A 27520-nucleotide genomic window follows, 5' to 3' on the forward strand; every position below is an offset into this window, starting at 1 on the left:
AAACAAACTTTCTAAAATCACTTTTATATGTAATGTTTTATTTTTACATTTCAGCCCAGACTAAGCTCTGTCAGCTTGCCTTTCTCCAGAAAATTCTTTAGATGCTCAGCTGAATTCATTGTCACAGCTGACCTCAGGTTCTTAATTTTCACTAATTACTAATATTGGCAATTTCCCTCTGATGTCAGGATAGGCCTTGCTTGAGGAATGACTAAACAAGACCCTCAGGGTAAAGTGCTCCATATGTTTTAGGAGAGGGGTTTTTTTTTGTGTTGCTTTAGTGAGAATGTGGGAGAGGGTTTTAGAAAACTTTCTAGCTCAGCTTTCTTGGGTTACTTTTTCCATGAAAGGTAACAGATGCTCACTGTGACGTGAACGTTATTTCCATGCTTACAGAGAAGAAATAAGGATCAGTGTGATCGAGACTTAAAGGTTAGTTTATTTCAAATTATTTTGTGACGTCAATAGGCAATGATATATATAGCATAATATTTTCCCTCCTTACCACAGGGCCTTTAAAAGTATATCTTTGTTGACTTAGTTGCCATAGCAGTGACTAACATGGATATATATATATGTATGCACGTGCATATATGTGAGGAGGGATTCCCCAGCCCTAGGGTTGATTGTGTTGGCTTCTGTGGTTGTATTTCCTTTTTCTTCCCCTGCTCGAGGTGCTAAAAGACAGCTTGTGAAGCATCCTGGAGTTGGGAAATCAATCTTTTCAGTCAACCATCTTGAAGCGTGGGCCTTATTGTGTTTTGCAGGGCACTGGTATTTAGTGCTTATCTCCTAAAACAGGTAGCAATGTGTGGGCAGAGCAAAGCTCCCACATTACCCCCTCAGTGCCAGGATGATTCGTGTGGAAGCAGATGATGGAGATTTGCAAGGAGATGGGGCTCCACAAATAAATTAGGAGGCTATTAGTAGTAAATGTGCTGTTTACTATTTAGATGGTTTCACATGTGCTCAGATTGTGCTGAAAGGCCTTTGACATATTTAGTTTATCCTTACCTTAGAATAGATTTTTATCTCTGTGCTCATGTTTCAAACTGTTTCTCCCTTTCAGCAGCCTACTAACGTATTTCAGAGATCTTCTTGTCTGTGGTGTCTGTTAGGGTCGTTGCCTGCATTTTCTCTGCCCTGAGCTCTGCACCCTGTAAATAGCAGGAGTGTGATCCAGGCCTGGAATCGCCCCTGAGTTCAGCCCTTGGGAAGCAAAACACTTTCAGAGGGTTTCTTGATCTCTTTTTGGTGGAGCTCAGTAGTCACCTAAATCTGAGCCCCAGTGAGTGGAGGCACACTGGGTGGTTTGGGTGCAGGGGTGAAGCTGCCTAATTGCTCTGTGCTGCAGTCATGTCTCCAGTGTCACCATCCTGATGTCTCTCCCACCTCTTCTCCTCTCCTGCAGTCAGAAGGCAGCAAACTCTGAGCAGGTAGCTGCAGAGAGGGAGTGAATGTGGCTTCCTTTACTCTCTGAATATCTTTTGCTTCTCAAGTGACAACAAACCTCAGGGCAGTCCTGGATGTGATGTGGATGTAAGCTCCCTCCTTGTGGCTTTTGGGGGCTGGCAGGAGTAAAAGGGGTGGGAAAGGTTAATCACTATCTGAGAACAAATCATAGAATCATAGAACAGTTAGGGCTGGAAAGGACCTTAAGATGATCTAGTTCCAACCCCCCTGCCACGGGCAAGGACACCTCACACTAAAACATCTCACCCAAGGCTCTGTCCAACCTGGCCTTGAACACTTCCAGGGATGGAGCATTCACAACTTCCCTGGGCAGCCCATTCCAGTGCCTCACCACCCTAACAGTAAAGAACTTCCTCCTTACATCCAATCCAAACTTCCCCTGTTTAAGTTTCAACCCGTTACCCCTTGTCCTGTCACCACAGTCCCTAATGAACAGTCCCTCCCCAGCATCCCTCGAGGACCCCCCAGATACTGGAAGGCTGCTATGAGGTCTCCACACAGCCTTCTCTTCTCCAGGCTGAACAGCCCCAACTTCCTCAGCCTGTCTTCATACAGGAGGTGCTCCAGTCCCCTGATCATCCTCGTGGCCCTCCTCTGGACCTGCGCCAACAGTTCCATGTCCTTTTTATGTTGAGGACACCAGCACTGCACACAATACTCCAAGTGAGGTTTCACGAGAGCAGAGTAGAGGGGCAGGATCACCCCCTTCGACCTGCTGGTCATGCTCCTTTTGATGCAGCCCAGGATACAGTTGGCTTTCTGGGCTGTGAGTGCACACTGCTGGCTCATGTTCATTTTCTCATTAACCAACACCCCCAGGTCCTTCTCTGCAGGGCTGCTCTGAATCTCTTCTCTGCCCAATCTGTAGCTGCACCTGGGATGGGTGAAAATCTTCAAAACTACTGGCAAGTCCCATATATTTGTTGGAGCTGCAGTCAAACTGGACTTGGCCATGTGCTGAAGGAAGAGCGCTTATACATAACACCATCCCAAAGAGCAGAAAGAGGGGAATCTGAGAACCTGAACCAACCTATGGTTTTGTGTTTAAACTCTTGCATTCTTAATGCATCTTTCCCCCCAGTGTTTTTTTTTATTGTGGCTTTTTCATTTTACCTATCCAAACCTATGCTTCTACATCTCCGCAGCCAGCCAAAATTCAATTTTTCCATTTTTGCTTGTGTGTGTTGCTACCAGCAAGTAAGATGTTGGAATGAGAATTTGGCTGGTCAGTGTGTTGATGACAAATGAAAGGGAAGCAAACACAGCTTGCTTGTCTGCAGCTACAGTGGTTCAGCAGGGCTGGCAGTAGTAAAGACATGTTATTTGTTGATAAAATACATGAAGCCAAGCTCTGAGAAGGAGCTGACACGGTGCTATCATCTGCCTGTTCCATCTGCACCTTCAGAAATCCTAGCTTGTTGTGCTGGCTTAACCTGGAGGAGTTGGAATGGTGCATAGCTCCTGCTGGGTAAGATCAGGAGGGATGATCCTGGAGGGGCTGTGAGCACTTCACAGGTAGCCCAGAAAAAATCGCAATGTGCCACTTGCAGAGGTGATATGCATGTGCACGCATATTTACTCTTTGCCAACATAGCATGCGTGTCTATGTGCTTAGTCTTTATACATATTTACATATAATGTATATACACATACATATATACATTATACATATATGTGTATGTTGATATACATGCATTGAAGTGCCACGTAAAGGAGTGAAGGCAGCATACGCCAGCATGCAGGACAGCTAACTGGTGCTCTCTGACTTTTAATCCCACCCCCACCAGTTCCCTTCAGGGTTATCTCAATAATACTGTTTAATGTCTTTCCTTTTGTGTCACTGCTCTGTTGAGACTGAAAGGTCTTCATGCAGGGACTGTCCCTTCGTGTTTGCATGCCCAGTACCCAGTATGGGAGGCCTTGTCCCTAGCTAGGACTTCTGTAATACCAGATAAGCACAGCTACTGAGCATACTGCTGCCTTAAGGCATCTTGAGGAACGGCTCCCAGAGACATTTTGAAGCAGAAGGAGGACTTGTTCTCTTAGTCGTGTAGTGGCTCCTAAGTTAAGGATCCTTGGTGCAAAACAGTGAAGAAAAAGGTATCACTACTTTGTTGCAGAAGTCCTGCCTCTAGCAGAGCAAAGATGTAGCCCAGTAAAAATGATGCTAGTGTCTTCCCAGACTCTCTCTTGATGCTTTGGGCTACACTGCTCAGTCAAGAAAGGATCCCGTAAGTGCATGCAACACAGTACCACTTGCAAAAGGATGCATGCATGGCAGGCTGTAGGAACCAAGGAATTTCCAGAAAGCTCAGCAGCTCTCCAAGCCCTTGACTTACAGCGTGTATCAAATCCTCATAATTATGGTGGTAGCCAGAACAGTAAGAGGCAAACCTTGGACCATAAAGCTGGCATCCTAAATAGCCAAGAGGTGCAGGATGGCAAAGAAAGTGCAGCCATGGAGGGGAGACATGACTTTCCAAGGTTAGATGGTGGGGTGGCAGGGTAGCCAAGAACAATGGCCTGGGAGTCAGGTCTTAGCAACATGACCACATTCCCTGCAGTAATAAGAGTCATAATGAACCTTTGCCAAGAACCAGCTTGGCTCTACTCTGAATGGTCACCATTTCTGAGGTTTTTTGGGGGGAAAGAATAGCAGTTCAACAGCAAATAAACCCATTCTTTTCTAGTCCTAGAGGTACTAAAAGCAGTAATAATGGGGAACCAACAGTATTGTTGATTTTCTTCATTGCCCCAAACCTACCAGGAGGCAGAAAATCTTCACCTCTGTTTGTATCTTTCAAAACAAATGTCCTTCTAAATCTGCTGCTGCATCTCCTTTGACGCATCCCAAGTAATGGGTGCTTCTACAAGACTTCTGAGCTTTGCATATTATGGACACCATGGTGGGGAAACAGGACCATAACAAATCTGGCTTCTCACCGATTTAAAAGGTTGCTCTGGTAAGTCAAAGCCCTTTGGTATGGAATGTAGTCCTCATCCATTCATACATCTAATTTTAATTATATGATATACTGATAATACACAGCAACAGCCTCTCCCTTGAAAATAAAGCGTCTGACCCTCAGCTACTTTCTACACAAACAGATTGGTGTGGAGTCTATGGATGTTAGGGACACTGGTCCAGACTCTAAACAACAGAGCCCATTTAATTTCAAGAGCTGAATCTCCACAAAATGTTCACAGCAAAGCCCCAAACTAGGTGCAATAAATCTAACACCAGCCAAGTTTGCAAACCCAGGCTGAATTGCAGGAAAGCCCTGGGCCAGGTTTGTAAGAAGCCCTGGGCCAGGTTTCCAGTTAGCTTTGAAGACACATTTTAAAGAGGCTCCTGATCAGGATTTTGATCTTCCCACAGGCTATGCTTCAAGGTATTTCCACCAGCCAGGATTTGAGCTCGCTGCTGCCAAATTCCATACCTGCTTGGGGCAGAGCAGCAGCAATGTCCAGAGGCAGGTTTCAGCTGTGCCTAGCTCCCCTTCCCGAGCAGCACTGGTGCCCCAGGGAAGGTGCTCTCAGCCCAGCCGGCAGCACAGGCAGGGCTGAGTGGCAGGCAGCTTCCCCTATAGATTGCAGCTGTTTCGTTTTCATCGGGTTTCAGCACTTGGCATTTTGGGCTGAATTTCACGCCAAGTATTCAAATCCAAGAGGCCCACAGGCCTTGTGGACATGCAAAACCACCAATGTAATGAAAATTGGTTTAAAATTGATTTACTTAAAAAAAAAAAAAAAAAATTCAAGCCACCATGTGGAAACATTTAGAAGAGTCAGTTATGAAGTTTAACTAAATGGAAGTAAATGCCTTTGAATGTGTCCATACAAAGCACTGCACTGGTGAAAGTCAATCTATTTACTGTGAATTTTAATTAAACCAGTTGCTCTCTTATTTAATAACCAGCAGGGAGTAAAGTTGCCAATCACCGATCACCCTGCTTAGACTCCCAGGTGTGGACAGAGTCTCCCAGTCACCTTTGTAAACTTTCCCGACACTTAACTTTTTCCTTTTTTGGGAAGGTGTGTGTGGAAAATCCATGTTCCCGTCCAGAACCTTAAAGATGCTTATTAAAATGTCTAAGCACCACTGATTTCAAAGAGGTTCTAATGCCTTTGAGGATCTTGGTTCACAGACTTCATTCCTATTAACCTGACAGGAGGTTTCTGTTCTTCTTGGTCAGCTGAATAACTTGGAGCTGTAGGATCCTAAATGATTTAAATCCAGTAGCGGTTTATGATATCTTTTAGGTTTCAAGGCTATGGAGTACTGTAACTGAAAAACATATGGTAGGGAGATGCTCCGTAACCCCAAACTCTTCAGTCTCTCGTGGACTTGTGGAAATCACCTCTATGCACAGTAGTGCTTGCTTGATGCCAAACCTCTTTGGTTAACACAGCCCATCAGGTTGTGTGATTGCGCTTATTTTGGGTTGTTTCTGTGTCACCTGGGCAACTGCCCATTGAACAAAAACCTCTTGCTAGTCCTTCCACTAGGTTTAAATGGGGCAAAGAGTTGTCTTCAGTTTCCAGGTAGCTCCATCCTGACAGTAGTGTGGAAGAGATTTGCAGCTGATGTTGCAGCTGATATTGCTGAGCTCTCACAGTAGCACCAGTGATCTTTGTCTCATGGTTATTTCATTCTGTTTGTTTTTTTTTTTTTGTCTCTGGGGTTGGTTTTTTGTTGTTGTTCTTCTTATTTTTGGTGTTTGTTTGCATTTTTTTGCTTGCTGGTGGTGTTCCACAAACCCTACCTGTAGTGCCATGAGCACAGGATGTCTCTGCTGCCCATCTTTCCCTTGCACATCTACATGCATGCACAGCTATGCATATAAACACAGCAGCCTCAAAAGTGATGTGATCAAAAGGTTTCAGAAAAGCTCTGCATTTTATGAAATGTTTTGAGGCTCAAAGCCCAAAGGGGGAACTCCATCATGAACTCCCCATGTATAACCGATCTGGGGAAAGGGATTAAAATGGGACAGAGCCTCTTGCTTTTTCTCCCCCCTCCTCCATGGCCCCTTTCAGAAAATTAGGGGCCCCTCTCTGAGGAGAAACTGTTGAAAATTGCACACTGCTTTCCCTTCCCTTTCCTCCTGAACATAGCCAGAACAGCAATATACATTTCTGAGGTTTGGCAGCAGCATCTGAAAGCATGATTTTTTTGCAAGAGAAGGACTGGCTGATGGGGTCCTAAATGCATGTGGACTTGGGGGATGCTTGGAGAAGGGAAGGCACCTGTACCCTCTCTTCCTGCCACTGCTATTAGAGATCTTGTTCCCATTGTTTCCAGGTTTATTCCCGGGGTTGTGATTATTGATGATCACATTTATTCCCTGGGTTGTATCATCATGGAACGAGACCTGTCAGCTGATATTTGTGTCTGAACCTTGGTTTCATAACAAAAGCAGAGACAGTTGCTCTTGCAACAGACCTCTTTTGGACTGAACAAAAGCATGTACAACCCATGCGCGGTCCATGCAGTCAAGAAATACAATGTTAGCTAAGCTAGTCTGGAGCTAGCGATGATATTGTTTTATGTGAAGTTTTCCTCCACTGTAAGATCACTGCCTTCCTTCTCCCAGACTTGTCTCTGTCCACCTCTTGCCTGACATGCCACCAGCCCCCTTAGCTTGCTGAAAGCCCCCTTAGTCAGCTTTGGTTCTTGTTACTGTGATATCCAGACTGCTATCTTGCACCACAGCATGCACGCATGTTTTTAGGACCATGATGAAGTCTAGTGATGTTGTCTCTTACGACTCAGAGGAAGAAATTTCCATTCCATTTCAGAATTATCATGGAAAGATTTGAAAAGCTTGGGGGATGGGAAGGGAAAGTTTTGTTGCCCAATGAATCTGAAACTCAAAGTATTTTCATGGCTTGCAAGCTGAAAAGCCTTTCCTGCATTTCTTCCTCTGCACCTTTCTTTCCTGTAAAAGGAGAAGAGGAAAAAAGAGGACAAAAAAGGGTATTCTTTCCCCTCCTGGAAAAGGGTTGCAAAATGTCAACCTACAAATGAAATTTTGTCCAGAAATTTGCTAGACCTACATCCAAAGCTGATATTTTGTTAGAAAGAAACCTTTATTTAACAAAAAATCCAGACTAGTTCCCATTATGTTTGTGCTCATAAATGAACATTTTTATGTGTTTTTTTTGCCCATGTTTGAACAGCATCTAGGACGCGGAGGTTCCAGGGCACGCCTGAAGCCTCTGAGTGCTGCAGCAGCTTGTGTGATGTGCCTCAGTGTTAGCTTACAAATATTTCCTCATTGTCTAATGCAGAGCATAAACACATACATTTAGCTTGTTGCCTTCCTCAGCTTGGGATGCAAGGAGGCATTCATTATCCAGCAAGGGACTGCCCTGTGATTAAATTTCCTCCACAAGCCCATGGCAGCAAGGTAGATGGAGCTATTCCTGCTGCCCCCGAAGTTCAAACCCCCATCAGAGGGGCTGCAGCCATCAGCGTGGGAGAGAAGGGCTGCTGTTATTCATGTTTTTACATGGCTGGGTTCCACTTTGGCAGACGGGAGAGACTGCAGTCTGAAAGCCGTGGGCTGATAAGTGGTTTTTGAGAGATAAGATATGAAAGACTCTGTAATTCTGGATGTGAGTGTTGAGTAGTTTATTTGTGTAAGTCCAGATGTTCAGTAGAAAGAGCTGTTCCAGCCCTTCAGCTGCATATGTCTGCATGCACGTGTATGGTCTGGTGTGCTCGTGGCACTGGCAAAGCAATGGTCCCTGGGTGCAGTGAATGAGGCACTGTTTCCTGTGGGATTCAAGGGAACCAGAGGGCTAACATTCAGGCAGCGCTCTATTTCCATTTTGCTTTGACACAGCCATATTTCACCCACAGGATGAGAATGCTTTCTGATCATGGAAGCTCCGTCCAAATATACAGCCCAAATTGGCAAGGCAGGGGAAGCCCCAGAGCATCTGCACCCTGAAGGCACTGCAACTCAGGCACGTTTCTTGGTCACAGGGGCTGCCTGCTTTGCTAATCCCATGAGACAGTAGTTTATTACTGGCCTACTAAATGCTAGTGCTGGTGTGGATATCTAAGGCATCCAGAGCCCAGAGAGGCTCAGTTATAGCCTCCCTGCTTTCTCCCTCAACTCCCACATGAGTAAGGAGCAAGCAAAGCTGCATGTGTACACCTGTTCCAGAAAGTGCTTTTCTTACAGAGGGCAGGCTTGTGTCCAGATCAGCTGCATCAGTTAACTGCTCTTAACCATGAATCATCACGGAAGGAGAGCTGTGCCTAACTAGAAGTGTATCTTATCAGCCGCCTATGTCTCAAACATACAGTTGTGGGCTAAGAACTGTTTTAGTAAGAGGCAGATTCAGGGCTGGGTTCCCAGCATCTGTCAATTTGGGGTAGCTTCCCTAAAATGGATGTAGCTATATTGATTTAAATAGGGTGGGAATTTAGCCCTGGATATTGTGCAAGTACATGAACTGTCAATGGCCAGGATTTTTCCAAGGAGACACACAATTTTTTATTGTGAGCAAGATCACTGCAGACAAAGAAATAGATAAGCAGTTGGATTTTTCTTTGGGCTGCAATTTTTTGGGGTAGATGCATTAGTTCAATTAACATAAACTTGTTTAGTTGGTGTTCGAAAATAAACAGGTAAACATCTGTACTTTTCAGCCTTTTCTGAACCAAACTTTCCATAATTTTCGTGTTTGTCTCTAAAAGCAGGCTGTATGTGGGACTCTTGGATATTTTGATTGGCAAGCATCACCAGGATTTTCAGGTGTGCCCAAGAGCAGGTTGTTACAGACCTAGGAGTGAGGTCATAGAGACCCCTTTCAAGTCTGCAGGGTGGGTTGTCCCCCAAGAAGGCCTTTTAGAGCCTCGCAGGCCACTTGTGCATGCGTACCTTCTTGACTGCCTTCCACCCTGGCAGGATGATGACCCCAGGATGGGGGTACGCCAGGCAGTGGGTGGTAATAGCTTCTTGAGCATCCACTGTTCAAACCAGTGCAGTTTGTGTGCTGGAGACTCACATATCATATAGTGGCTAATACTTGCCAGTAGGAGTGCCCTGCTGAGAACCAAGAGAGGCATGGTAGGCTCATGTGGGAAACATGATTTTGTTTGCAAAGAGCTAAGATAGGAGCAAAGGTGGGGAAAAGACTGTTAGGCACAGGAATGACCTGGTGGCTGGCAGCATAGAATCATAGAACAGTTAGGGTTGGAAAGGACCTTAAGATCATCTAGTTCCAACCCCCATGCCATGGGCAGGGACACCTCACACTAAAACATGTCATCCAAGGATTTGTCCAACCTGGTCTTGAACACTGCCAGGGATGGAGCATTCACAACTTCCATGGGCAACGCATTCCAGTGCCTCACCACCCTAACAGGAAAGAACTTCCTCCTTATATCCAATCTAAACTTCCCCTGTTTAAGTTTTAACCTATTACCCCTTGTCCTATCACTGCAGTCCCTAATGAACAGTCCCTCCCCAGCATCCTCATAGGCCCCCTTCAGATACTGGAAGGCTGCTATGAGGTCTCCACGCAGCCTTCTCTTCTCCAGGCTGAACAGCCCCAACTTTCTCAGCCTATCTTCATATGGGAGGTGCTCCAGTCCCCTGATCATCCTCATGGCCCTCCTCTGGGCTTGTTCCAACAGTTCCATGCTCTTTTTATGTTGAGGACACCAGAACTGCACACAATACTCCAAGTGAGGTCTGACGAGAGCAGAGTAGAGGGGCAGGATCACCTCCTCTCCTTTTGATGCATCCCAGGATACAGTTGGCTTTCTGGGCTGCAAGCGCACACTGCTGGCTCATGTTCATTTTCTCATCCACCAACACCCCCAAGTCCTCCTCCACAGGGCTGCTCTGAATCTCTTCTCTGCCCAACCTGTAGCTATGCCTGGGATTGCTCCGACCCAGCTGCAGGACCTTGCACTTGGCATGGTTAAACTTCATGAGGTTGGCATCAGCCCACCTCACAAGCTTGTCAAGGTCCCTCTGGATGGCATTTCTTCCCTCCAGCGTATCAACCGAACCACACAGCTTGGTGTCATCAGCAACCTTGCTGAGGGCGCACTCAATCCCACTGTTCATGTCACCAACAAAGATGTTGAACACGACTGGTCCCAACACTGATTCCCGAGAGACACCACTCGTTACTGGTCTCCAGCCAGATGTTGAGCCATTGACCACAACTCTTTGCATGCGGCCATCCAGACAGTTCTTTATCCACTGAGTGGTCCATCCATCAAATTGATGTCTCTCCAATTTAGAGACAAGGATGTCATGAGGGACAGTGTCAAACTCTTTGCACAAGTCCAGGTAGATGACATCAACTGCTCTACCCCTGTCCATCAGTTCTGTAGCCTCATCATAGAAGGCCACCAAATTGGTCAGGCAGGATTTCCCTTTAGTGAAGCCATGCTGGCTGTCACCAAGCACCTTGTTGATTTTCATGTGCCTTAGCATGCCATCCAGGAGAATCTGCTCCAAGATTTTGCCAGGCACAGAGGTGAGACTGACTGGTCTGTAATTCCCTGGGTCATCCATTTTCCCCTTCTTGAAAATGGGGGTTATATTTCCCTTTTTCCAGTCATCGGGAACTTCACCTGACTGCCATGATTTCTCAAATATGATGGCCAGTGGTTTCGCAACTTCATTCGCCAGCTCACTCAGGACCTGCGGATGGATTTCATCAGGTCCCATGGACTTGTGCATGTTCAGGTTTTTAAGATGGTCTTGAACCAGTTCCTCTCCTACAGTGGGCCCAAGGTCTTCATTCTCACAGTCCCTGCATCTGCCTTCCAAGACTTGGGTGGTTTGGTCAGAGCCTTTGCCAGTGAAGACCAAGGCAAAGAAGTCATTCAGAACCTCAGCCTTCTCCAAATCCTGTGTAGCCAGTTCTCCCAAGAGCTTCCTGAGGGGGCATACATTCTCCCTTGTCTGTTTTTTATTTGCTATGTACCTGTAGAATCCCTTCATGTTATCCTTAACGTCCCTAGCCAAGTTTAATTCTAACTGGGCCTTAGCTTTCCTAACCTGGTCCCTATCTTCCCGGACAACATCCCTGTACTCTTCCCATGCCACCTGTCCTTGCTTCCACCTTTTATAAGCCTCTTTTTTCATTTGAATTTTCCTCAGCAGCATCTTATCCATCCAAGGAGGTCTCATGGCCCTCCTGCTGCACTTCCTTCTAGTTGGGATGCAACACTCCTGAGCTTGTAGCAGGTGATCCTTGAATATCAACCAAGAGCCTTGCCCCCCCTGCCCTCTAGGGCTATATCCCATGGAACCTTACTAAGCAGGTTCCTGAAGAGGCCGAAGTCTGCTCTTTTGAAGTCCTGGGCAGTGAGCTTGCTTCACGCTCTTCTCACTGTCCTGAGGATCTCAAATTTGACTATTTTGTGATCGCTGCAACCAAGGCTGCCCTGGAGAGTCACATTTCCAAGGAGCCCTTCCCTGTTGGTGAGCACAAGGTCAAGCATGGCACCTCTCCTTGTCGGCTCCTCTATTACTTGCAGAAGTGTCCTGGGTTCAGCAGTAGCAGTCATGTTTCTCCTTCTTGGTAGCTGGTGCAGTGCAGTGTTTTGACTTTCAGCCTGGGAACAGGGCTGATAGCGATGTTTTGGTTTGGCCAAGGACTTTGTGAGCCTCATGCTCTGCCAGGGAGGAGGGGAAGCCAGGAGGAAGCAGAGACAGGACACCTGACCCAAACTGACCAAAGAGGTATTCCATATCACAGCACGTCATGCCCAGGATGTAACTGGGAGTTAGCCGGAAGGGCTGGGAGACTGCAGGGTTGGAGGAGGTATCGGTCGGTGCTTGGTTGGGCTGAGGGGGGCGAATTATCGGTCAGCTGGTGCTGAGGTGTTGTATTCTCTTCCCTTGTTATTTCCTTTATCATTATTATTATTGGTGGTAGCAGTAGTGATTTGTGTTATACCTTAGTTACTAAACTGTTCTTATATCAACCCGTGGGAGTTTCATTCTTTTTGATTCTCCTCTCTGTCCCTCCGGGAGCAGGGGGAGGGCAAGAAAGGGGGGGAAGTGAGCGAACGAATTACCTGACTGGGTTTAAACCACGACAAGAAGAAAGTTGTCTTCCACACAATCGAGGAACCTCCTGGATTGCTTGTGCCGGGCCGTACTGTCCTTCCAACAGATGTCAGGGTGGTTGAAGTCACCCATGAGAACAAGGGCCTGTGAATGTGAGGTTTTTCCCATCTGTCTATAGAGTGCTTCATGTAGCAGATCCCCATAGTAATGTCTCCCATAGCTGTTTTCCCTTTAACCCTGACCCACAAACTCTCTGTTAACTGCTCACCTGTCCCCAGACAGAATTTTCCCCAGGCAGAGCATGACCAGCTCATGGTGCTGTGTCAGTGTGCCCCCACTCTGCCGGTACTCTATCTCCCCAGGTCCTCCTCACTCACTGCAGTATTTCAGACATCATCATCAGCTTCTGCTGGCTGCAGCCCCAGAGAAGCACTACCACAGTGCTATTCTGTTCCACATTACAGCCTGGGATTCACCTCTTGCCATTAGTACACGTTCCTTGATCTGATTCACAGTGGCATCTCACTCTGCTTCTTATTCATTACCCAAACATCTTGGCAAGCAGGGGCCTGTTAGTGGCTTTGGCCACTTGGCACAAACAGCAGATTCTTATGGTAAACCCAGAGACACTTTATGGAGGTGTAATATCTTGGGTTTGGTTACCATTGCATTTTTGTAGTGCAGAGGCCAAAAACACATCAAAGAAGTGAGTCTGGCAGCGAGCACCAACCCTAAATTCATTACACTCCAATTAGGCTGTTAAGAAGAGATAAAAGAAGCAGCAAAACTGTATGTCTTCCTCAACTGCTGTTTGCTGAGGCTCCTTCTCTCTTGTGGCCTGGGTCCCTGGGTATCTCAGTCCATCAGCATCAGCAGTGTTGTGTGCTTGGGGACAGCTGAGGCATCCTTTTCATCAGAGCCATGATTGGATCAAAGGGGTTTAGCCAGTCCCTGTGGAAGAGCAAAGGGATTTTTTTGTGCATCTCCCTTTGTAACTAACTGCTTTTTCACCATTTTGCCTCATTGATCTGCTCCCCTTCTATCTGCAGTTGTGGGTTAAAGAGCAAATGTATTTCTGACATGTGGATTCTGGTGTGCAGGGATGACCTCTGTGTCAGTGCCAAGGCTGGAGAAAGGCACCTTAGAGCTCCATTCCTCCTCCTTGAGGAGAGAGTAAGGTACAAAAAAAGGGACTGATTTCTCCCTTGGTTGACTTGAGATAGGACAAGTATCTCAGGTGGGACAGGAGCATGCTAGTCAGCACTTTTGTTTTTGCTGAACAGCAAATAGAGGGGAGAAGAGTGAGATAACTTACTGGCTGTTTTTGGTTGTGCCTAAGGTTCCATGATGTGTTGGGATCCAAATGTATAGACTACTCCCTCATGCCCCAATCTTTAGTGGCTAATAGTGTTCAGGGAAAGGAGATCTGGTGGGAACAGGTACCAGAATGTGCTCTGGATGGCTGGGGGCATTTCCTGGCCATTTGCTCTGTCTGGCTCTCTGAAGGCCTGCAAGATCACCCCATCTAGGAAATAACTTCCCTCCCTCACCCTATTATAATTCTGTCTTTGAAGGTTTCACAGTTTTAGTTGTTTGAAAACCTTGTCTCTCAGGGTTCCCCTTCCACATTCACACAAATGATTGATAAAAAGACTTCCAGAAGAAATTTGGTTTTGGCTGAAAATCGCATCCAAAACCTCTCCCTGTGGAGGAAGACAAAAAGATCACTGCAGGAAGTTTTCAGCTCTTCTGCCAGGAGCTGCAGTTCTTTGGAACTACTTAGGTGACCCATCAGCTGGCAGAATGGCTTCTTATATTCTCTGCTCAATCCATGTGACTGTTTTCCAGCTAACAGGCAAACAGTGCTCCAAGAAAGTGTTGTCAGCTGAGTTACAGCAATGTCAGGAACTAAGGACAACCCTTTATTGGTAAGGCATTTTGAAATCAGTGCCTCATATGATGATTATCAGAAGCTTCCTGATGCATCCTGGGTGCAGCATGTGCCTTCACGTGGTCATGCCTGCTGTTGGGGAGAGGAGTATCAGGGCATTTCCTGCCCTGCCAACAGCAGCCAGAGTTTTAGCCTCAGCAATGCAATTATTAAGCAGGTGGAAGCCTTGTTGTTTCCCGTTTGCAATGTCTATGCTAGAATATTTTATTAATGAAATCACTGATGTTTATTACCCCCTAAATGATCTCTTTCTCCAGCAATCTTTGAGGGTTATTACCACGAACACTTGCACAACAGATGTTAAAAGCCATCAGTTTAAATCAACATATACTTTTACTAAAACCAAAACCGAATGGTTGTTTTTTCTAATCCCTGCATTCCAGTCACTAAAGCTGAGATAATCTTCTGGAGAAGCTAATGGATATTGTTAATAGCTGAATTGAATTTATAAAGAGCTGTGAGAGAACAAATAGGAGAGCAGAGGCAACCTTCAGCAGCAGTAATGAAGGCAATCTGTTGTGCTTTGCTAGCAGCTTTATTCACACCAGCCATTTCAGCCGTTCAAGATGATGCACAAGATGAAATTAGATATTTCTAATTATTCCTTGCATTTTTCTTCTGACTTAGGATCCCAGGTTTAAAGGGTTCAGCAACTATAATATTATGAGTGTGTATTTGTTGTCAGTCATCTTTTCATTCATTGTGGTTTGCTACAGAATTCTAGACAGGCTATTGTCTCTGGTCAGTTTATTGCAATGTGATACTTTCATAAAGGTGACTAAGGATCTGATATCTCCAGACAAAACTTATTTGTTTTTTCCCCGCTCATGGATGGAGCTAAGTCCAAGCAAGAACACATAGCCTAGGTTCAAGTCTTTCTAATGTACCAATGACTGCTGAGGGTGAAGGAGTTGCTTAATTACATGAGTGATGCAAGGATCAGGTGAAAAAGTTTGCATCCTGATCGTATTGAGTGAACCCTGCAGTTGGTATGGTCCTTAGTGAGTTCTAAGAAACTAGCGATACCTCACAAGATTGAAACATTTACACTTCACAGTGCCATTGGTCAGATATAGTCCATACTAAAGCGCATAGTGACACAAGATAAGGAAGGCAACATAAATGATGGTCCCAGTGTGGACTTGCTTTCTGTTTTCCACCAAAAGCAGATTTCCAGTTCAGGCTTATTTATATATATGATCTTCTCAGAACATCTCCTGTGAGTTGACATGTTTCCAGCTGATCTAAACTCAGAAATCAATTCTAGCATGCAGACTTTATTGGAAAATTGTGTAATAAAACACGTCTTGTGACATTTCATCAGGTACTAGAGAAGGGCTTTCTCCAAGAGACTATTTCCCTGATACTTTTTTTTTTTCCTCACTTTGGATAATTTTGTTTTAAGACCTGCTGTGAGTCATGGACATCGTAGTGGATTAGGAATGGTGCCTTTGGCATGTTTCAGAGTACTTGGTTTGGAAATAACCATTATGGTTTCTGCAAACAGCATAAACTGAAGATATGCAGTGTGCTCATTCCTAGAGCTTCAGAGTGCGCTAAAGGATGGCAGGGCTGGCAAATGTGCCTCCCTGATTTCAAAGAAGGGAGGAGGCAATCTAAAAATAGGGTGCTCCCACCCCAATATCCATCTGTAATCATCTCCCTCTATGGCTGCCTACCATTTGCAATAGGTATCCAGTATGCCTCTAAAGGACATCCCTCAATGTCTTCACCTTTCTTGGGTGAAACAGTGAGTGGGAACCCCTGTTTTCCTCTTTTCTTTGTTTTCTTCCCTTTCCCCCTTCTCTGTTTCTTAGTACTGCAGAGCCTGATGTCACTCTTTCGACAGATATGCAGGAGGTTCTCGCTGGGATTTTCCTCCCTGGGATAACGCACAGTGTTTACTGTCTGTTGCCTTTCTGGTGGTCTCCCAGCCTCCAGGAATGGGAGTCATGAGGTCCCTTTTACCCCCAATTCCATGGTCTGCGGTATCTGTTGTTTTCCAAGTGCTGGAATCTTTGTCCCTGTTACGTAGCCCCAAACCTGACCTTGTCGGAGACCACACACGGGTGTCTCTGGATGAGAGGGGAATGTATGGAATGTTTTTCAACGAGCAGTTTATGAAATTCCTTTCCTATATGTTTCAGAAATTCTTTACGTTAAAGAGCACAAACATTTCTCCAAGGAAACTAGAGTTCGCAGCAGCTCAAATACAGGCACTTGTTTTTAAAAACATTCTTTATTAAGAAAGAGGAAAATAAAGGAGGGGGTGGGGAAAATAAAAAGATGAGATGTAAACAAGGAAGCCCAATTCCCTGCTCAATATATTCACAGGCAGGCATAACAGCACAGTGGGGCTGCACAACTCCAAGGCTTGGCAGCAGGCTGTATACTCTTCCCAGGGTTGCCAGCTAGCAAAAGTGATAGAGAGCTGTATTGACCCTGTGTCTCTCATAGGGTGCAAGGGTTGAGACTCAAAGAGCCTCACTCACCCTGAAGCACTGAACCAGGGGTCTGAGCCCCCTCTTAGAAAACGTGGGGAGATAGAAAATGGAAAAGCAAATACTGATTGTGGAGATGCTTGAGACAGGCAAAAGGGGATGCTGAGGGCAAAGGGATGTCTTAAATCAAAAAACCTCTCATAAAGAGAAAGCATATGGCTTTTGTGTCTGTTTTCTCTCTGACAGTACTTTATATATTCACACATTGAAAATAACGAGATCAGGTATTTAAGCAAAACTTGGCAGAGGAAACTAGGTCCAAGAACATAATTTTTAAATGCGACTGAAGTGCTGGGAGAAGAGGAGGGAGGGCTCCAGACTGTGCACCCTCTGTGGCACAGGGCTGAGTCCTCTCAGGCAAGCAGGAGAGGAAAACCAGTTCTGCTTGGGTGTGTGCTACAAGCACTGAGCTATTGTATGATAAGGTGGTACCACCTCTTCCTCTATTTGTGTTTTGAAAGAAAGTGGAGTTGCTGTTGTGTGTTTGAAGGGCCCTGGTGTTGGTGGGCACAATCCAGGGGAACCTGGGAAGGTCTGGCTGGAGCTGAAGAGGGGAGGTGGGCATGGAACTGCCTATCAAAGTGGAGGTGGTTTGGGGCATGCTTCATAGCAGAATTATTAATTTTGAAACTCTTTGGTTTCCAGGGACTGAGGACCTTTGTCTGGGACTTGCATACCTCAGTCCCACTTTAAGCGCCTAGGTCCTTCTTTGGATCTAGGCCTAATCTGCTAATTCAGATCCAGCTTGCATGCGTCAGAACTGTAAGCCAATATAGAGCTGGCAGGAAACAGCTTTCCTATCCTGTGAACATTTTCAGGATTTTTTTTATTTCTTTTTAACCAAACCTGGGTTTAAAACATGGGCCAACAGCCAGAATTCTGAAGAATTTTGCAAAATGAAAACCCAAGTTCTGAATCCTTTTCCTCTAACATCAGCTAAAACATTTGATTTCAATACTGACTTCTTCTTTGTGTTTTACTCTTTTATTACCAGTGGTTTAATTTTAAAAACAAAAGTGGAATTTAAAACTGGAGGCAGTTGGTTGAACTCTTTCCCCCCATCAAAAGTCTTGGGTTTGATGGATTGGCATATTCTGATCTGAAAAGCACTTCATCAAGAAGCAACCGTAGGCCAATGAACTACAGCTGTTGGCATCTGATGGCAGTGGTCTGTTAAATAAGTATGTCAGTGTAGCAGGACAGATGAAAAACACAGCAGCTGGCACACACTGGCTGTCTCAGCAGAGATATTACCACCTCATAGGCACAGGAGATGATTATTCTTCTTCTGAGGCATGGTTTCTTACCTCCTGGTTTAGGAACATGTGCTAGGACTTGTAGTAGCAGGGGGCAAACTATGGTGCCAGAGAAGGTCTGGATCTGGGACCTTTTACTGCTGCAGACTGTTTGAGCAATATGTCCAAAACAGTATCTTTTAACAATTTGCAGTATGGCTAAGACTTCTCCCACTGTGTATAATTTTTAATTTGAACTGTCTTTTTTGTGCTGTCTTTTATGTTGCCCTCTATGCCCAGCAGTAGTTCTTCCCTGCTCTGGTTCTGATCCAAAGATCATTGGCATCAACCAAAGTCATTCCACCAGTTTCACTGGGTTTTGGAGCAAATCTCCTGCATGCTAAACAACCCCTATCTCATCTTTCAAGTACTTCCTGCAAAATATGCTTCTTTCACAAAGCTCTTAAGCACAGCTTATCCCATGTAACATTTGTATTGCTTTGAGATAGACTTTCAGCCAGTGAACTGTACATGGGTCAATTAAACAAGATTCACTGATCTGTTTTGCTTGGTGTTTGCTCTAGAAGACCATGAAAGCAAAAAAACGCATTGTTTATTAGTACTGAGGATGAGTTTAAAAGTGTGATATATACCATCTAGAAACAGGTTTTGTGTCATAACTCTTTCCCTGTCCTATAATATTCTTGAAGTGATTTGTAGTATGTTCCCACATAGATATGATTTTTGGAAACAGAGTGTGGAAATGTAATGAACATGTGTGGGTGTGAAGTGGCTCACTTCAGTGTCTTCTTGATTCCTGTGGTCAATAAAAAAGACACATCTAGCAATGTGAAAGGCCCTCTGAGCAGCAAAAGCCCAAGAGGTGTCAGATCTATATTATTCCATCATCCCAGGTGTCATCTTTCCTTGGAAGATAGTGATTGCTGTTGACTGGTCATACAGCAACACTTACCACACAGTATCACAGTATGCTAGAGATTGGAAGGGACCTCAAAAGATCATCTAGTCCAATCCCCCTGCCGGAGCAGGAACACCTAGATAATGTTACACAGGAATGTGTCCAGGCGAGTTTTGAATGTCTCCAGGGAAGGAGACTCCACAACCTCCCTGGGCAGCCTGTTCCAGTGTTCCATCACCCTCACTGAGAAGAAGTTCCTTCTCAAGTTTAAGTGGAACCTCTTGTGTTCCAGTTTGCACCCATTACCCCTTGTCCTATCACTGTTTGCCACTGAGTAGAGCCTGGCTCCATCCTCGTGACACTCCCCCTTTATATATTTATATACACTAATAAGGTCACCCCTCAGTCTCCTCTTCTCTAAACTATAGAGACCCAGCTCCCTCAGTCTTTCCTCATAAGGGAGATGCTCCACTCCCTTAATCATCTTAGTTGCCCTGCGCTGGACTCTCTCCAGCAGGTCCCTGTCCTTCTTGAACTGAGGGGCCCAGAACTGGACACAATATTCCAGATGGGGTCTCACCAGGGCAGAGTAGAGGGGAAGGAGGACCTCTCTCGACCTACTAACCACCCCCCTTCTAATACACCCCAGGATGCCATTGGCCTTCTTAGCCACAAGGGCACAGTATTGGCTCATGGTCATCCTGTCGTCCACTAGGACCCCCAGGTCCCTCTCCCCTACACTGCTCTCTAACAGGTCGTTTCCCAACCTATACTGGAACCTGGGGTTGTTCCTGCCCAGATGCAGGACTCTACACTTTCCCTTGTTATATTTCATCCAGTTATTCCCTGCCCAACTCTCCAGCCTGTCCAGGTCTCTCTGGATGGCAGCACAGCCTTGTGGCGTGTCAGCCACTCCTCCCAGCTTAGTGTCATCAGCAAACTTGCTGATAGTACACTCAATTCCCTCATCTAAATCGTTGATGAATATATTAAATAATACTGGTCCCAGTACTGACCCTTGAGGCACTCCACTAGTTACAGGCCTCCAACTAGACTCCGCCCCATAGACTACAACTCTGGCTTCTCTCCTTCAGCCAGTTCACAGTCCACCTCACTACCTGATCATCCAGACCACACTTCCTCAATTTAGCTGTGAGGATGCTGTGGGAAACTGTGTCAAATGCTTTGCTGAAGTCAAGGTAGACCACATCCACCGCTCTGCCATCATCCATCCACCGTGGTATTTCCTCATAAAAGGCTAAGAGATTGGTCAAGCATGATTTCCCCTTGGTGAAGCCATGTTGACTGCCCCTCATAACCCTCTTATCCTTGATATGCCTTAAGATGGCACCAAGGATAAGGTGTTCCATCACTTTCCCAGGGATGGAGGTGAGGCTGACCGGTCTATAGTTACCCGGGTCCTCCTTCTTGCCCTTTTTGAAGACTGGAGTGACATTTGCTTTCCTCCAGTCCTCAGGCACCTCTCCCGTTACCCAAGACTTGGTAAAGATGATGGAGAGTGGTCTAGCAATGACTTCCACCAGTTCCCTCAGCACCCACGGGTGCATCCCATCTGGATTTATGGATGTCCAGATTGCTCAACTGGTCTCTAACCCATTCCTCATCGACTAAGGCAAACCGCTCCGTTGACCTGACTTCATCTAAGGTCTCAGGGGTACAGGGCTCTTCAGGACTGCCTGCAGCAGAGTAGACAGAGACAAAGAAGGCATTCAGTAACTCTGCCATCTCTGTATCTTCTGTCACCAGGGCACCCATCCCGTTCATCAGTGGGCCTACATTGCCTCTGGTGTTAGTTTTATCTGCCATGTATTTGAAAAAGCTCTTTTTGCTGTCCCTGTGTGACAGACACTGTAAATAGACCCATTCAGGCTGTGCTGAGAGAATTTTCCATCATCCCTTGCCATTATTCTCCACTCTTGTCCATTCTTCATGCCACAGACTCATGTTACCTGTGCTGTTTTTGTTCTCTCTCCTCTTCTTTGTCCCTCCCATTTCCATGATGAATGCTAGTACTACACTGACATTTACTGGCCCAGAGCTACTTTTTGGGTAGCACAGGTGACATGCAAGCACAAAATAATAGCCAGCCCTTTCCCTGAAAAGATTAGAAAGGGGGAGAAGATGCACTGGATTCAGAAAGGTGCTAGCCCAGGACTGAATGCAGGTTGAATGAAGAGAGATACCAAAACCAATAATATGGTCACCTTCTCTCCTTATCGCAAGAGCTAAACTGCATAATCCTTCTTTCTTCTCAGTCCCCTTGTTTTACTGTTACCCAAGCAGTGGTTCACCCTTACTGTGGTATGTAGAAATATGAATCTAACAGATCCTTACCCCTGGGGCCAACATCTTGCACCTTCATGGTGTGTTGAGCATATATGTGAATCTGATATTCCTGCCTTGAGTAGCTTGTGATCTTGTCAGGTTGAGCCACATACACTGAGGTGGGAAGCAGGGCAGTCTCCAAGAGCATGAAAGAGCAGGCAGCTGTTGGTAGTATTATGAATGGTTAGGGTTAATTGTTCCTTCAATCAAAATTGTAGGGATCTGTTGATGAGGAGGTGGGCAAGGGAAGCTGTGGAGAAAAATGGTTATTTGGAGTTACTGCAAAAAATGGGGCTGTTAGGAGGACATGTAGGAGTGATAGGAGGCTATGAAGAGGGCAAGTAATCTGACCAAGTTTACAGAAGTAATGGAAGGGGCAGAGAACAGAGACTGACAACATCTGGGACCCTGGTGTGATTAAGTCTTAAGATCAAAGCAGAACATGCTGGAACTATTGAAATAAAGTACTGCAAATGATCTAACTAGAGTATACTGGTTTCAAAAATGTTTGGAGATTTAGCAATTCTCTCTACTGGGGAAAAAAAAAAATAAAAATCAGAGAGACTGAAGAAGAAAAAACTCTCTGATCTCAGGGGATACCATAATTTTTTAAGCTGAAAGAAATCTTTGCTCTCACTGAGCTCCCACTCTCCTAAACCTGTGGACATTTCAAGAGCAGGAAATACATTGAAAAAACTCTGTTCATACTTGCCTCTCCTCCCCTTACTAACTTGCTTCCAGATCCAGACCGCTATATCCGGAGTACAACCTATGTTGCTGGAGTGGGGTTTTTGCTGTACAGTGAAGTTGCGAACATGAAGACAGTTTTCCAACAGAAAAGAGAACAAACAATGAAACCCCTCAGCCTATCTAAAAGAAGTGAACACAACTTCACTTTTAAAGCCATCTGTCAAACAGCTGGCTTCAGAAGAAAAAATTACAAAGCAGGAGTGTGGAGGAACTCAGGGTTGTTGGGTTATTTCCTTCTTCGTTTCATCTGGCTAGGATTAAGTATTTTGTTTTTATCTTCTAAATGCATCAAAATGCCACCATAGGACTGTATGACTTCATATGCAGATAAAAAAAAAAAAAACAAGATAAGAGAGTTACTAGTGCTCAATTGAAACCTCAGCTGGTTTGAGCTCGGGGCTGAAGCAGAGGTGAGAGGAGCACAGCACTGACTCCTAGGCAGGGGGGAGAAGCCATCAACTTTCTCTGTTTGTTGGGGAAAGATGTAAAATTCTGGGTTATTCCAGATGTCCAAGGGTAAATTTAGAGAAGAGTTAGAGAATAGGGAAGGTAAATTTCACTGGCTGATTCAAGGTTGGTGTATTACAAAATCAGGGGAATCAGAGCTAGAAAAGAAAACATGTTGTATTAAGTCATCTTATCCGGTCCCTGCAACCAACCAGTGTATGCTTCCTCCCATGGGCTTTCCAGACAAGATTAACCCTTATTGAATAATGAATGATCATTGCTGAATACAAAATGAAACTGGCTTCTGGATCTGGACCCATTTCCTCCCAATCCCTTTCCAGCTCTACCCCCCAAAAAGGCATCTTTTCCTCCTCCTGATTCACATCTCCTCTGTCTTTCACACCCTGCTGTGATCCCCAGACAGATATCTTCTTCCAACTCAAAAAGCAGGACAAGAAATGTCAGTATCAGGAAAGACAAAGATTTAGGAGGAGACTTCAAAAGTGGGTGTTCAGAGAAGTTCTTAATCCCTTAGGAGAGATATTTCTTTCTTTTCCTGCTCTAAAGAAACCTCCTTCCTTCCCCCCATCTGCCTTTGCAAATGCTCAGCAAAGACGATGATTTACCAGTTGTTATCTAACTTGGAGCTGTTGATTTCCTGAGGATGAAGGCCCAGTGTACAATATGACAACAAGGTCTTACATTTAACTGCAAAGTCCCTTGACACTGCAGCATTCCAGCACAGCAGGCTGGAAAATGTGTTGCAGCTCCGTATAAATTGAAGGGGGGAAGAAATAAAAAAGGGGGGAGGGCGGAGGAGAAACATAATGAATTAAATATGGAAATGAATAATATATTCAAGGACAGGCATCTCCTCTGTGTCAACTTAGTATTCAATTCCATTTATTTTATGTTGTCCCCGCATGATCAACTTGCAGAGTTGCACAGATTTATGTGTAGTGAACGTGGAACTGTTTTGTTGAGATTATCTGAAAAAGGCTGGAGGCTCAGCCATGAAGGAAGAGAATAGGAAGGGCTTGTAGGGCTTGGGGGGCTTAAAAAGCAGCCTATGAAAAGAGGGAAGTGTGTGAAACTGGCATTTGTTGCTGGTTTAACTGTAAGGACATGACAACTGCCATTGAAATTAAATTTAGCCTTAGGTTTTCCAGACCATTGGCTCAAACAAAGGAGAGTTTCCATCCATCAGAGCTGCTTCTTCAGGCAGACATTATTTTAGTGTTTATGAGGATGTCTAAGACTACAAAATGAAGTTGGGTATCCCAGGAGGGTTTTTCAAGAGACTGGGGAGCTACTTTAGTGCAGAAGACTAAGTCTGAAATGATGGAGCTGTCCACCCTCACTTTCCAGAAGTGACTTCTACTGCTTTGATATAAATATGTACAGCTTGGGTTTTTTTTTTCTAATATCCCATAATTTCTAATGCAGGCTTCTATTCCTTTGCTCTCTAGGTAAGAATAGACTGTGTGCCTCTATATTTTTCTCCTGGAGTGTAGATCAATTGCAGATTTTTTTTGTAGGAGCTGCAGTGAATATTTTATGAAGTATATTGAACCAAGAATGAGTTACCTTAAGTTGATTAACTACCATATATCAGCTGCTCTGCAGTAATTGTCCAAACACATGCTCTTAAACTTAAGTGAAACTTAAAACATGCTCTTAAGTACTCCCATGTAATCATATGTGTCAAAGTGCTAAAATGTCCATTTGCATCTGACAAACTCCAAATGGCTTGTGATTTCATTACATCTCTAATATTAAACTACCTGCACAGCAAGGAAATCATATCCTGCTTCAGAGTTGCATTTGTCTAACATCAGCCTGAATTTTTTCTGAATCCTTTTAGGTCTCTGGCTGAAAAATTTGAAAGGTTGGTAAGGTGTCTTTTGCATGCAAAAGTACCTACATATAAAAATATCAGGTCACTTTTTGACTAATCACAGTAGATTAAAGTTACATACTCATTGCATTGCAAGACTTGTTTTCTCTAGCAAGATCATGTTTTGTGGCTTTAGCTTGACCTCTGAGATCTTTCCTGAACTGGGAATGCCAAGACTGAAGATACAATTCTTCCAACGGGTTTAACAGTGGCCAACCCATGGACAAAACCACTTCCCTTTTCATATGTGAGAATCCCTTTTTGATACACCTAAGTATCACATAAGTCATCAAACTCTGCAACAAAATCTCATGCTGAGGTAGTTAATTTTTATGTTCTTTATGCACAGCTTTGCAGGACAGAGGTCTGCCCCCCTGTAGGGGCTTGGCTTCAGCCCTCCTAACTTCAGCCAGATTTCCACCCACCCCTAACCCCCAGAGTGCCATTTTTTCTCCATTGACTGTAGAGGAAGGCTAGGCCAGTTAGGCTCTTAGTTTGTATGTCTCTATATGGGCAGGAGATGGGTGGGGTTGACTCTCAGCCTTTATTGTCAGGTGTGATATGTTTCACTTGCCTCTAGTAAGATGCACATATTGAATTGTGATAATTTAAGCAGGTAATTCTTGTAACCCCCTAATTAAGCCTGCTCTCTTCTTTACTATCTCAGCAACTTTTATACTTTCTGCAAATCCCACTACCACAGATTTTGTATTATCTAGATTATTGCTGAAAATTCCAACCTTATTGGACTAACCACTTTTCTAAAGCATCTTGCTAATTATGGTCCCATTCATTATATTGCTTCCCCATTAATAACTATGTGTTAAAAGTTGTCGCTGAAACATGTTGGTAAGTCTAATACATGCCTTATAATATCTACACAGTGCAAAGTATTTGTTTCTTAACTAAGATCTCATGAGATATCAAATCATATGCCTTGGAGAAAACCAAACACACTCTGCTAGTGTCTTTGCCTTTATCAACATAGGCCTTTGTCCAAAGAAAGGCAACAATCTGTGCTTCTCCTAAGTACCAAAGCAATTTCACGTCTCTGTAGGTCTGTTTCTAACAGAAGCTGAATTTACTGGCAGCTGGAGCTTAGCAAAAGTCCCATCACAAACCTCTGGAGCTCAAATTTACTGCCTTTATTCCCATCAAGAGATGTCAGCATTCATGTCCTGTTGTTGTTGGCCAGCATCTCCATAGTTGTCCATATCTTGCATTTCAAAGAGTGTGATCCTTTCTTTGAGGAGGTATCAGATTTCCTTGAAATCAAAGACTCTTTCCCTCTCAAGTTCTTGAAAACTTCAGCCTACGCTTCAGATACTTCTAAGGGTGATCTGCCATGTTCCCCAAATCTGAGGGATTTGCTTATTTACTTCCAGATGTTCAATATAGGATGGGCTGGCAGTGGAAAACCTGGTAGGACAGCTGGCACTGTTCTCCAACATGATGCATAGGCAATAAAGACTTATCCACGTGTCACACTTTTCATATATTGCTGCTCTTGGAACCCATCGTCTCAGGGTTTGCCTGTCTTGCTCTGTCATGATTAATTTCTCTTGCTAAGGGCCTTGGGGCAGGTACCTGTGATTTCAGGTTTTGCCCTTTTTTTCCTCATTGTAATTGTAAAGGGCCCACAAAGTCACAGACATCCTCTAGTACTGAATAAATAATTAACAATGCTAATTATTTTCACTCCAAAACTTAGTCTGCAGATTCTTAAGAGAGAGAATGGTGTCAATGCAATCGCAAAAGTGCACATCATCGCCAGATGGAAATCAATACATGGCATCACTGTAAGACTCCACATGGTAGCACTTGTCAGTAATTCTCTTCCAGTCTGTCAACGCAGTACTCCATCACACAAACAGGAGGAGCATGTTGTGGGTTTGTATATTTGAACCTCTCTGGGGACACCACTAATATAAAAAGCATTGCCACCAGAGGCTTTTTCTGCACTTAACGAAAGGAAATACATTTTCCTTCATTCTCTTCTCAAGCTTGTAGAGGCCTGGACTCAGATTGCTTAGCTATGCTCTTCTTTTGTGGACAGCAGCACTGCTATCCACAAAAGCTAGTGGCAACTGTGATGACATGGGCTTCTACGCCCTGAAAGCTGACCTAGGACCAGACTTGTTACACTTTGGCTGCATCTACACAAAACTTTAGTATCAAGTCTGAAAATCTAGGCATGAAAGCAATGGGTTGATGTTGCCCATACATAGGACCTACAGGCCTTGCATGGAGCTGCCATGCCTTGTCACTTGGAGGAGAAGTAACAGCAATGTGTAGTGGCCCATACAGTCACTGCAAGGGTACAAGTGCTTAGCCAGCCGTGGGCATGCAACAAGGGGGAGATGTTCTTGGGGCATGTGACAGTCCACAGCTCGTTAGTCAGCCATCTTTCTTCATTCATCTCCACTGGGAGCTCTCCACAAGGTGGCAACGTAACACCACACATTCCACCATTTCCTCTGGCAGATGTCCTCTGATTGAAGTTTCCCTCATCCCAAGAGTGGTGGCCTTGGTTATGTGCGCCCATTGCAGGCATGAATGCAGGCAAAGCCTGGCTCAAATTGAAATAAATGCAGCTGGTTGGCCTGATGGTTCTCTGCCAAGTCTTCAGAGATAAAGAACAAAGTCCAACTTACACAGCTTCGCCACTAGTTGTTGACCATGGTAAAAGATGAGGCATGAGAGTATAGTCACCAAGCCAGAGCAGGATCGTGGTGTCTTTAAGGAAAATGGCAGACTTTTAAGAGACCAAATCTGATATCATTGCAATACTAAATTTTGCTTTATTAAAAAAAAATACTCCTGCTCCAGAGTGTAGGATAGGTGTTGAAGCACAAGACCACTGTGACATGAATGAGCAAGCCAAAAACTGTCTGCACTAGGTTATACCTGCTTCCCATTAATTTAAAAACAGCCAGGAAAGATG

General features: G+C 44.7%; 1 long non-coding RNA gene across 1 annotated transcript in view; it reads left to right on the forward strand.

The window, feature by feature from the left end:
• The first annotated feature begins 211 nt into the window (after positions 1 to 211).
• Positions 212 to 27520, forward strand: part of LOC134158915 (uncharacterized) — a 32516-nt gene continuing 5207 nt past the window's right edge. Inside the window, exon 1 of the long non-coding RNA XR_009962951.1 lies at positions 212 to 432. This is a non-coding gene — a long non-coding RNA (uncharacterized LOC134158915). The remainder of the gene's footprint in view (positions 433 to 27520) is intronic.

Source organism: Pezoporus occidentalis, unplaced genomic scaffold (genome assembly GCF_034315485.1).
Source record: "Pezoporus occidentalis ecotype Australia unplaced genomic scaffold, CSIRO_AGI_Poc_V1 ctg137, whole genome shotgun sequence".
Lineage (NCBI taxonomy): Eukaryota > Metazoa > Chordata > Aves > Psittaciformes > Psittacidae > Pezoporus > Pezoporus occidentalis.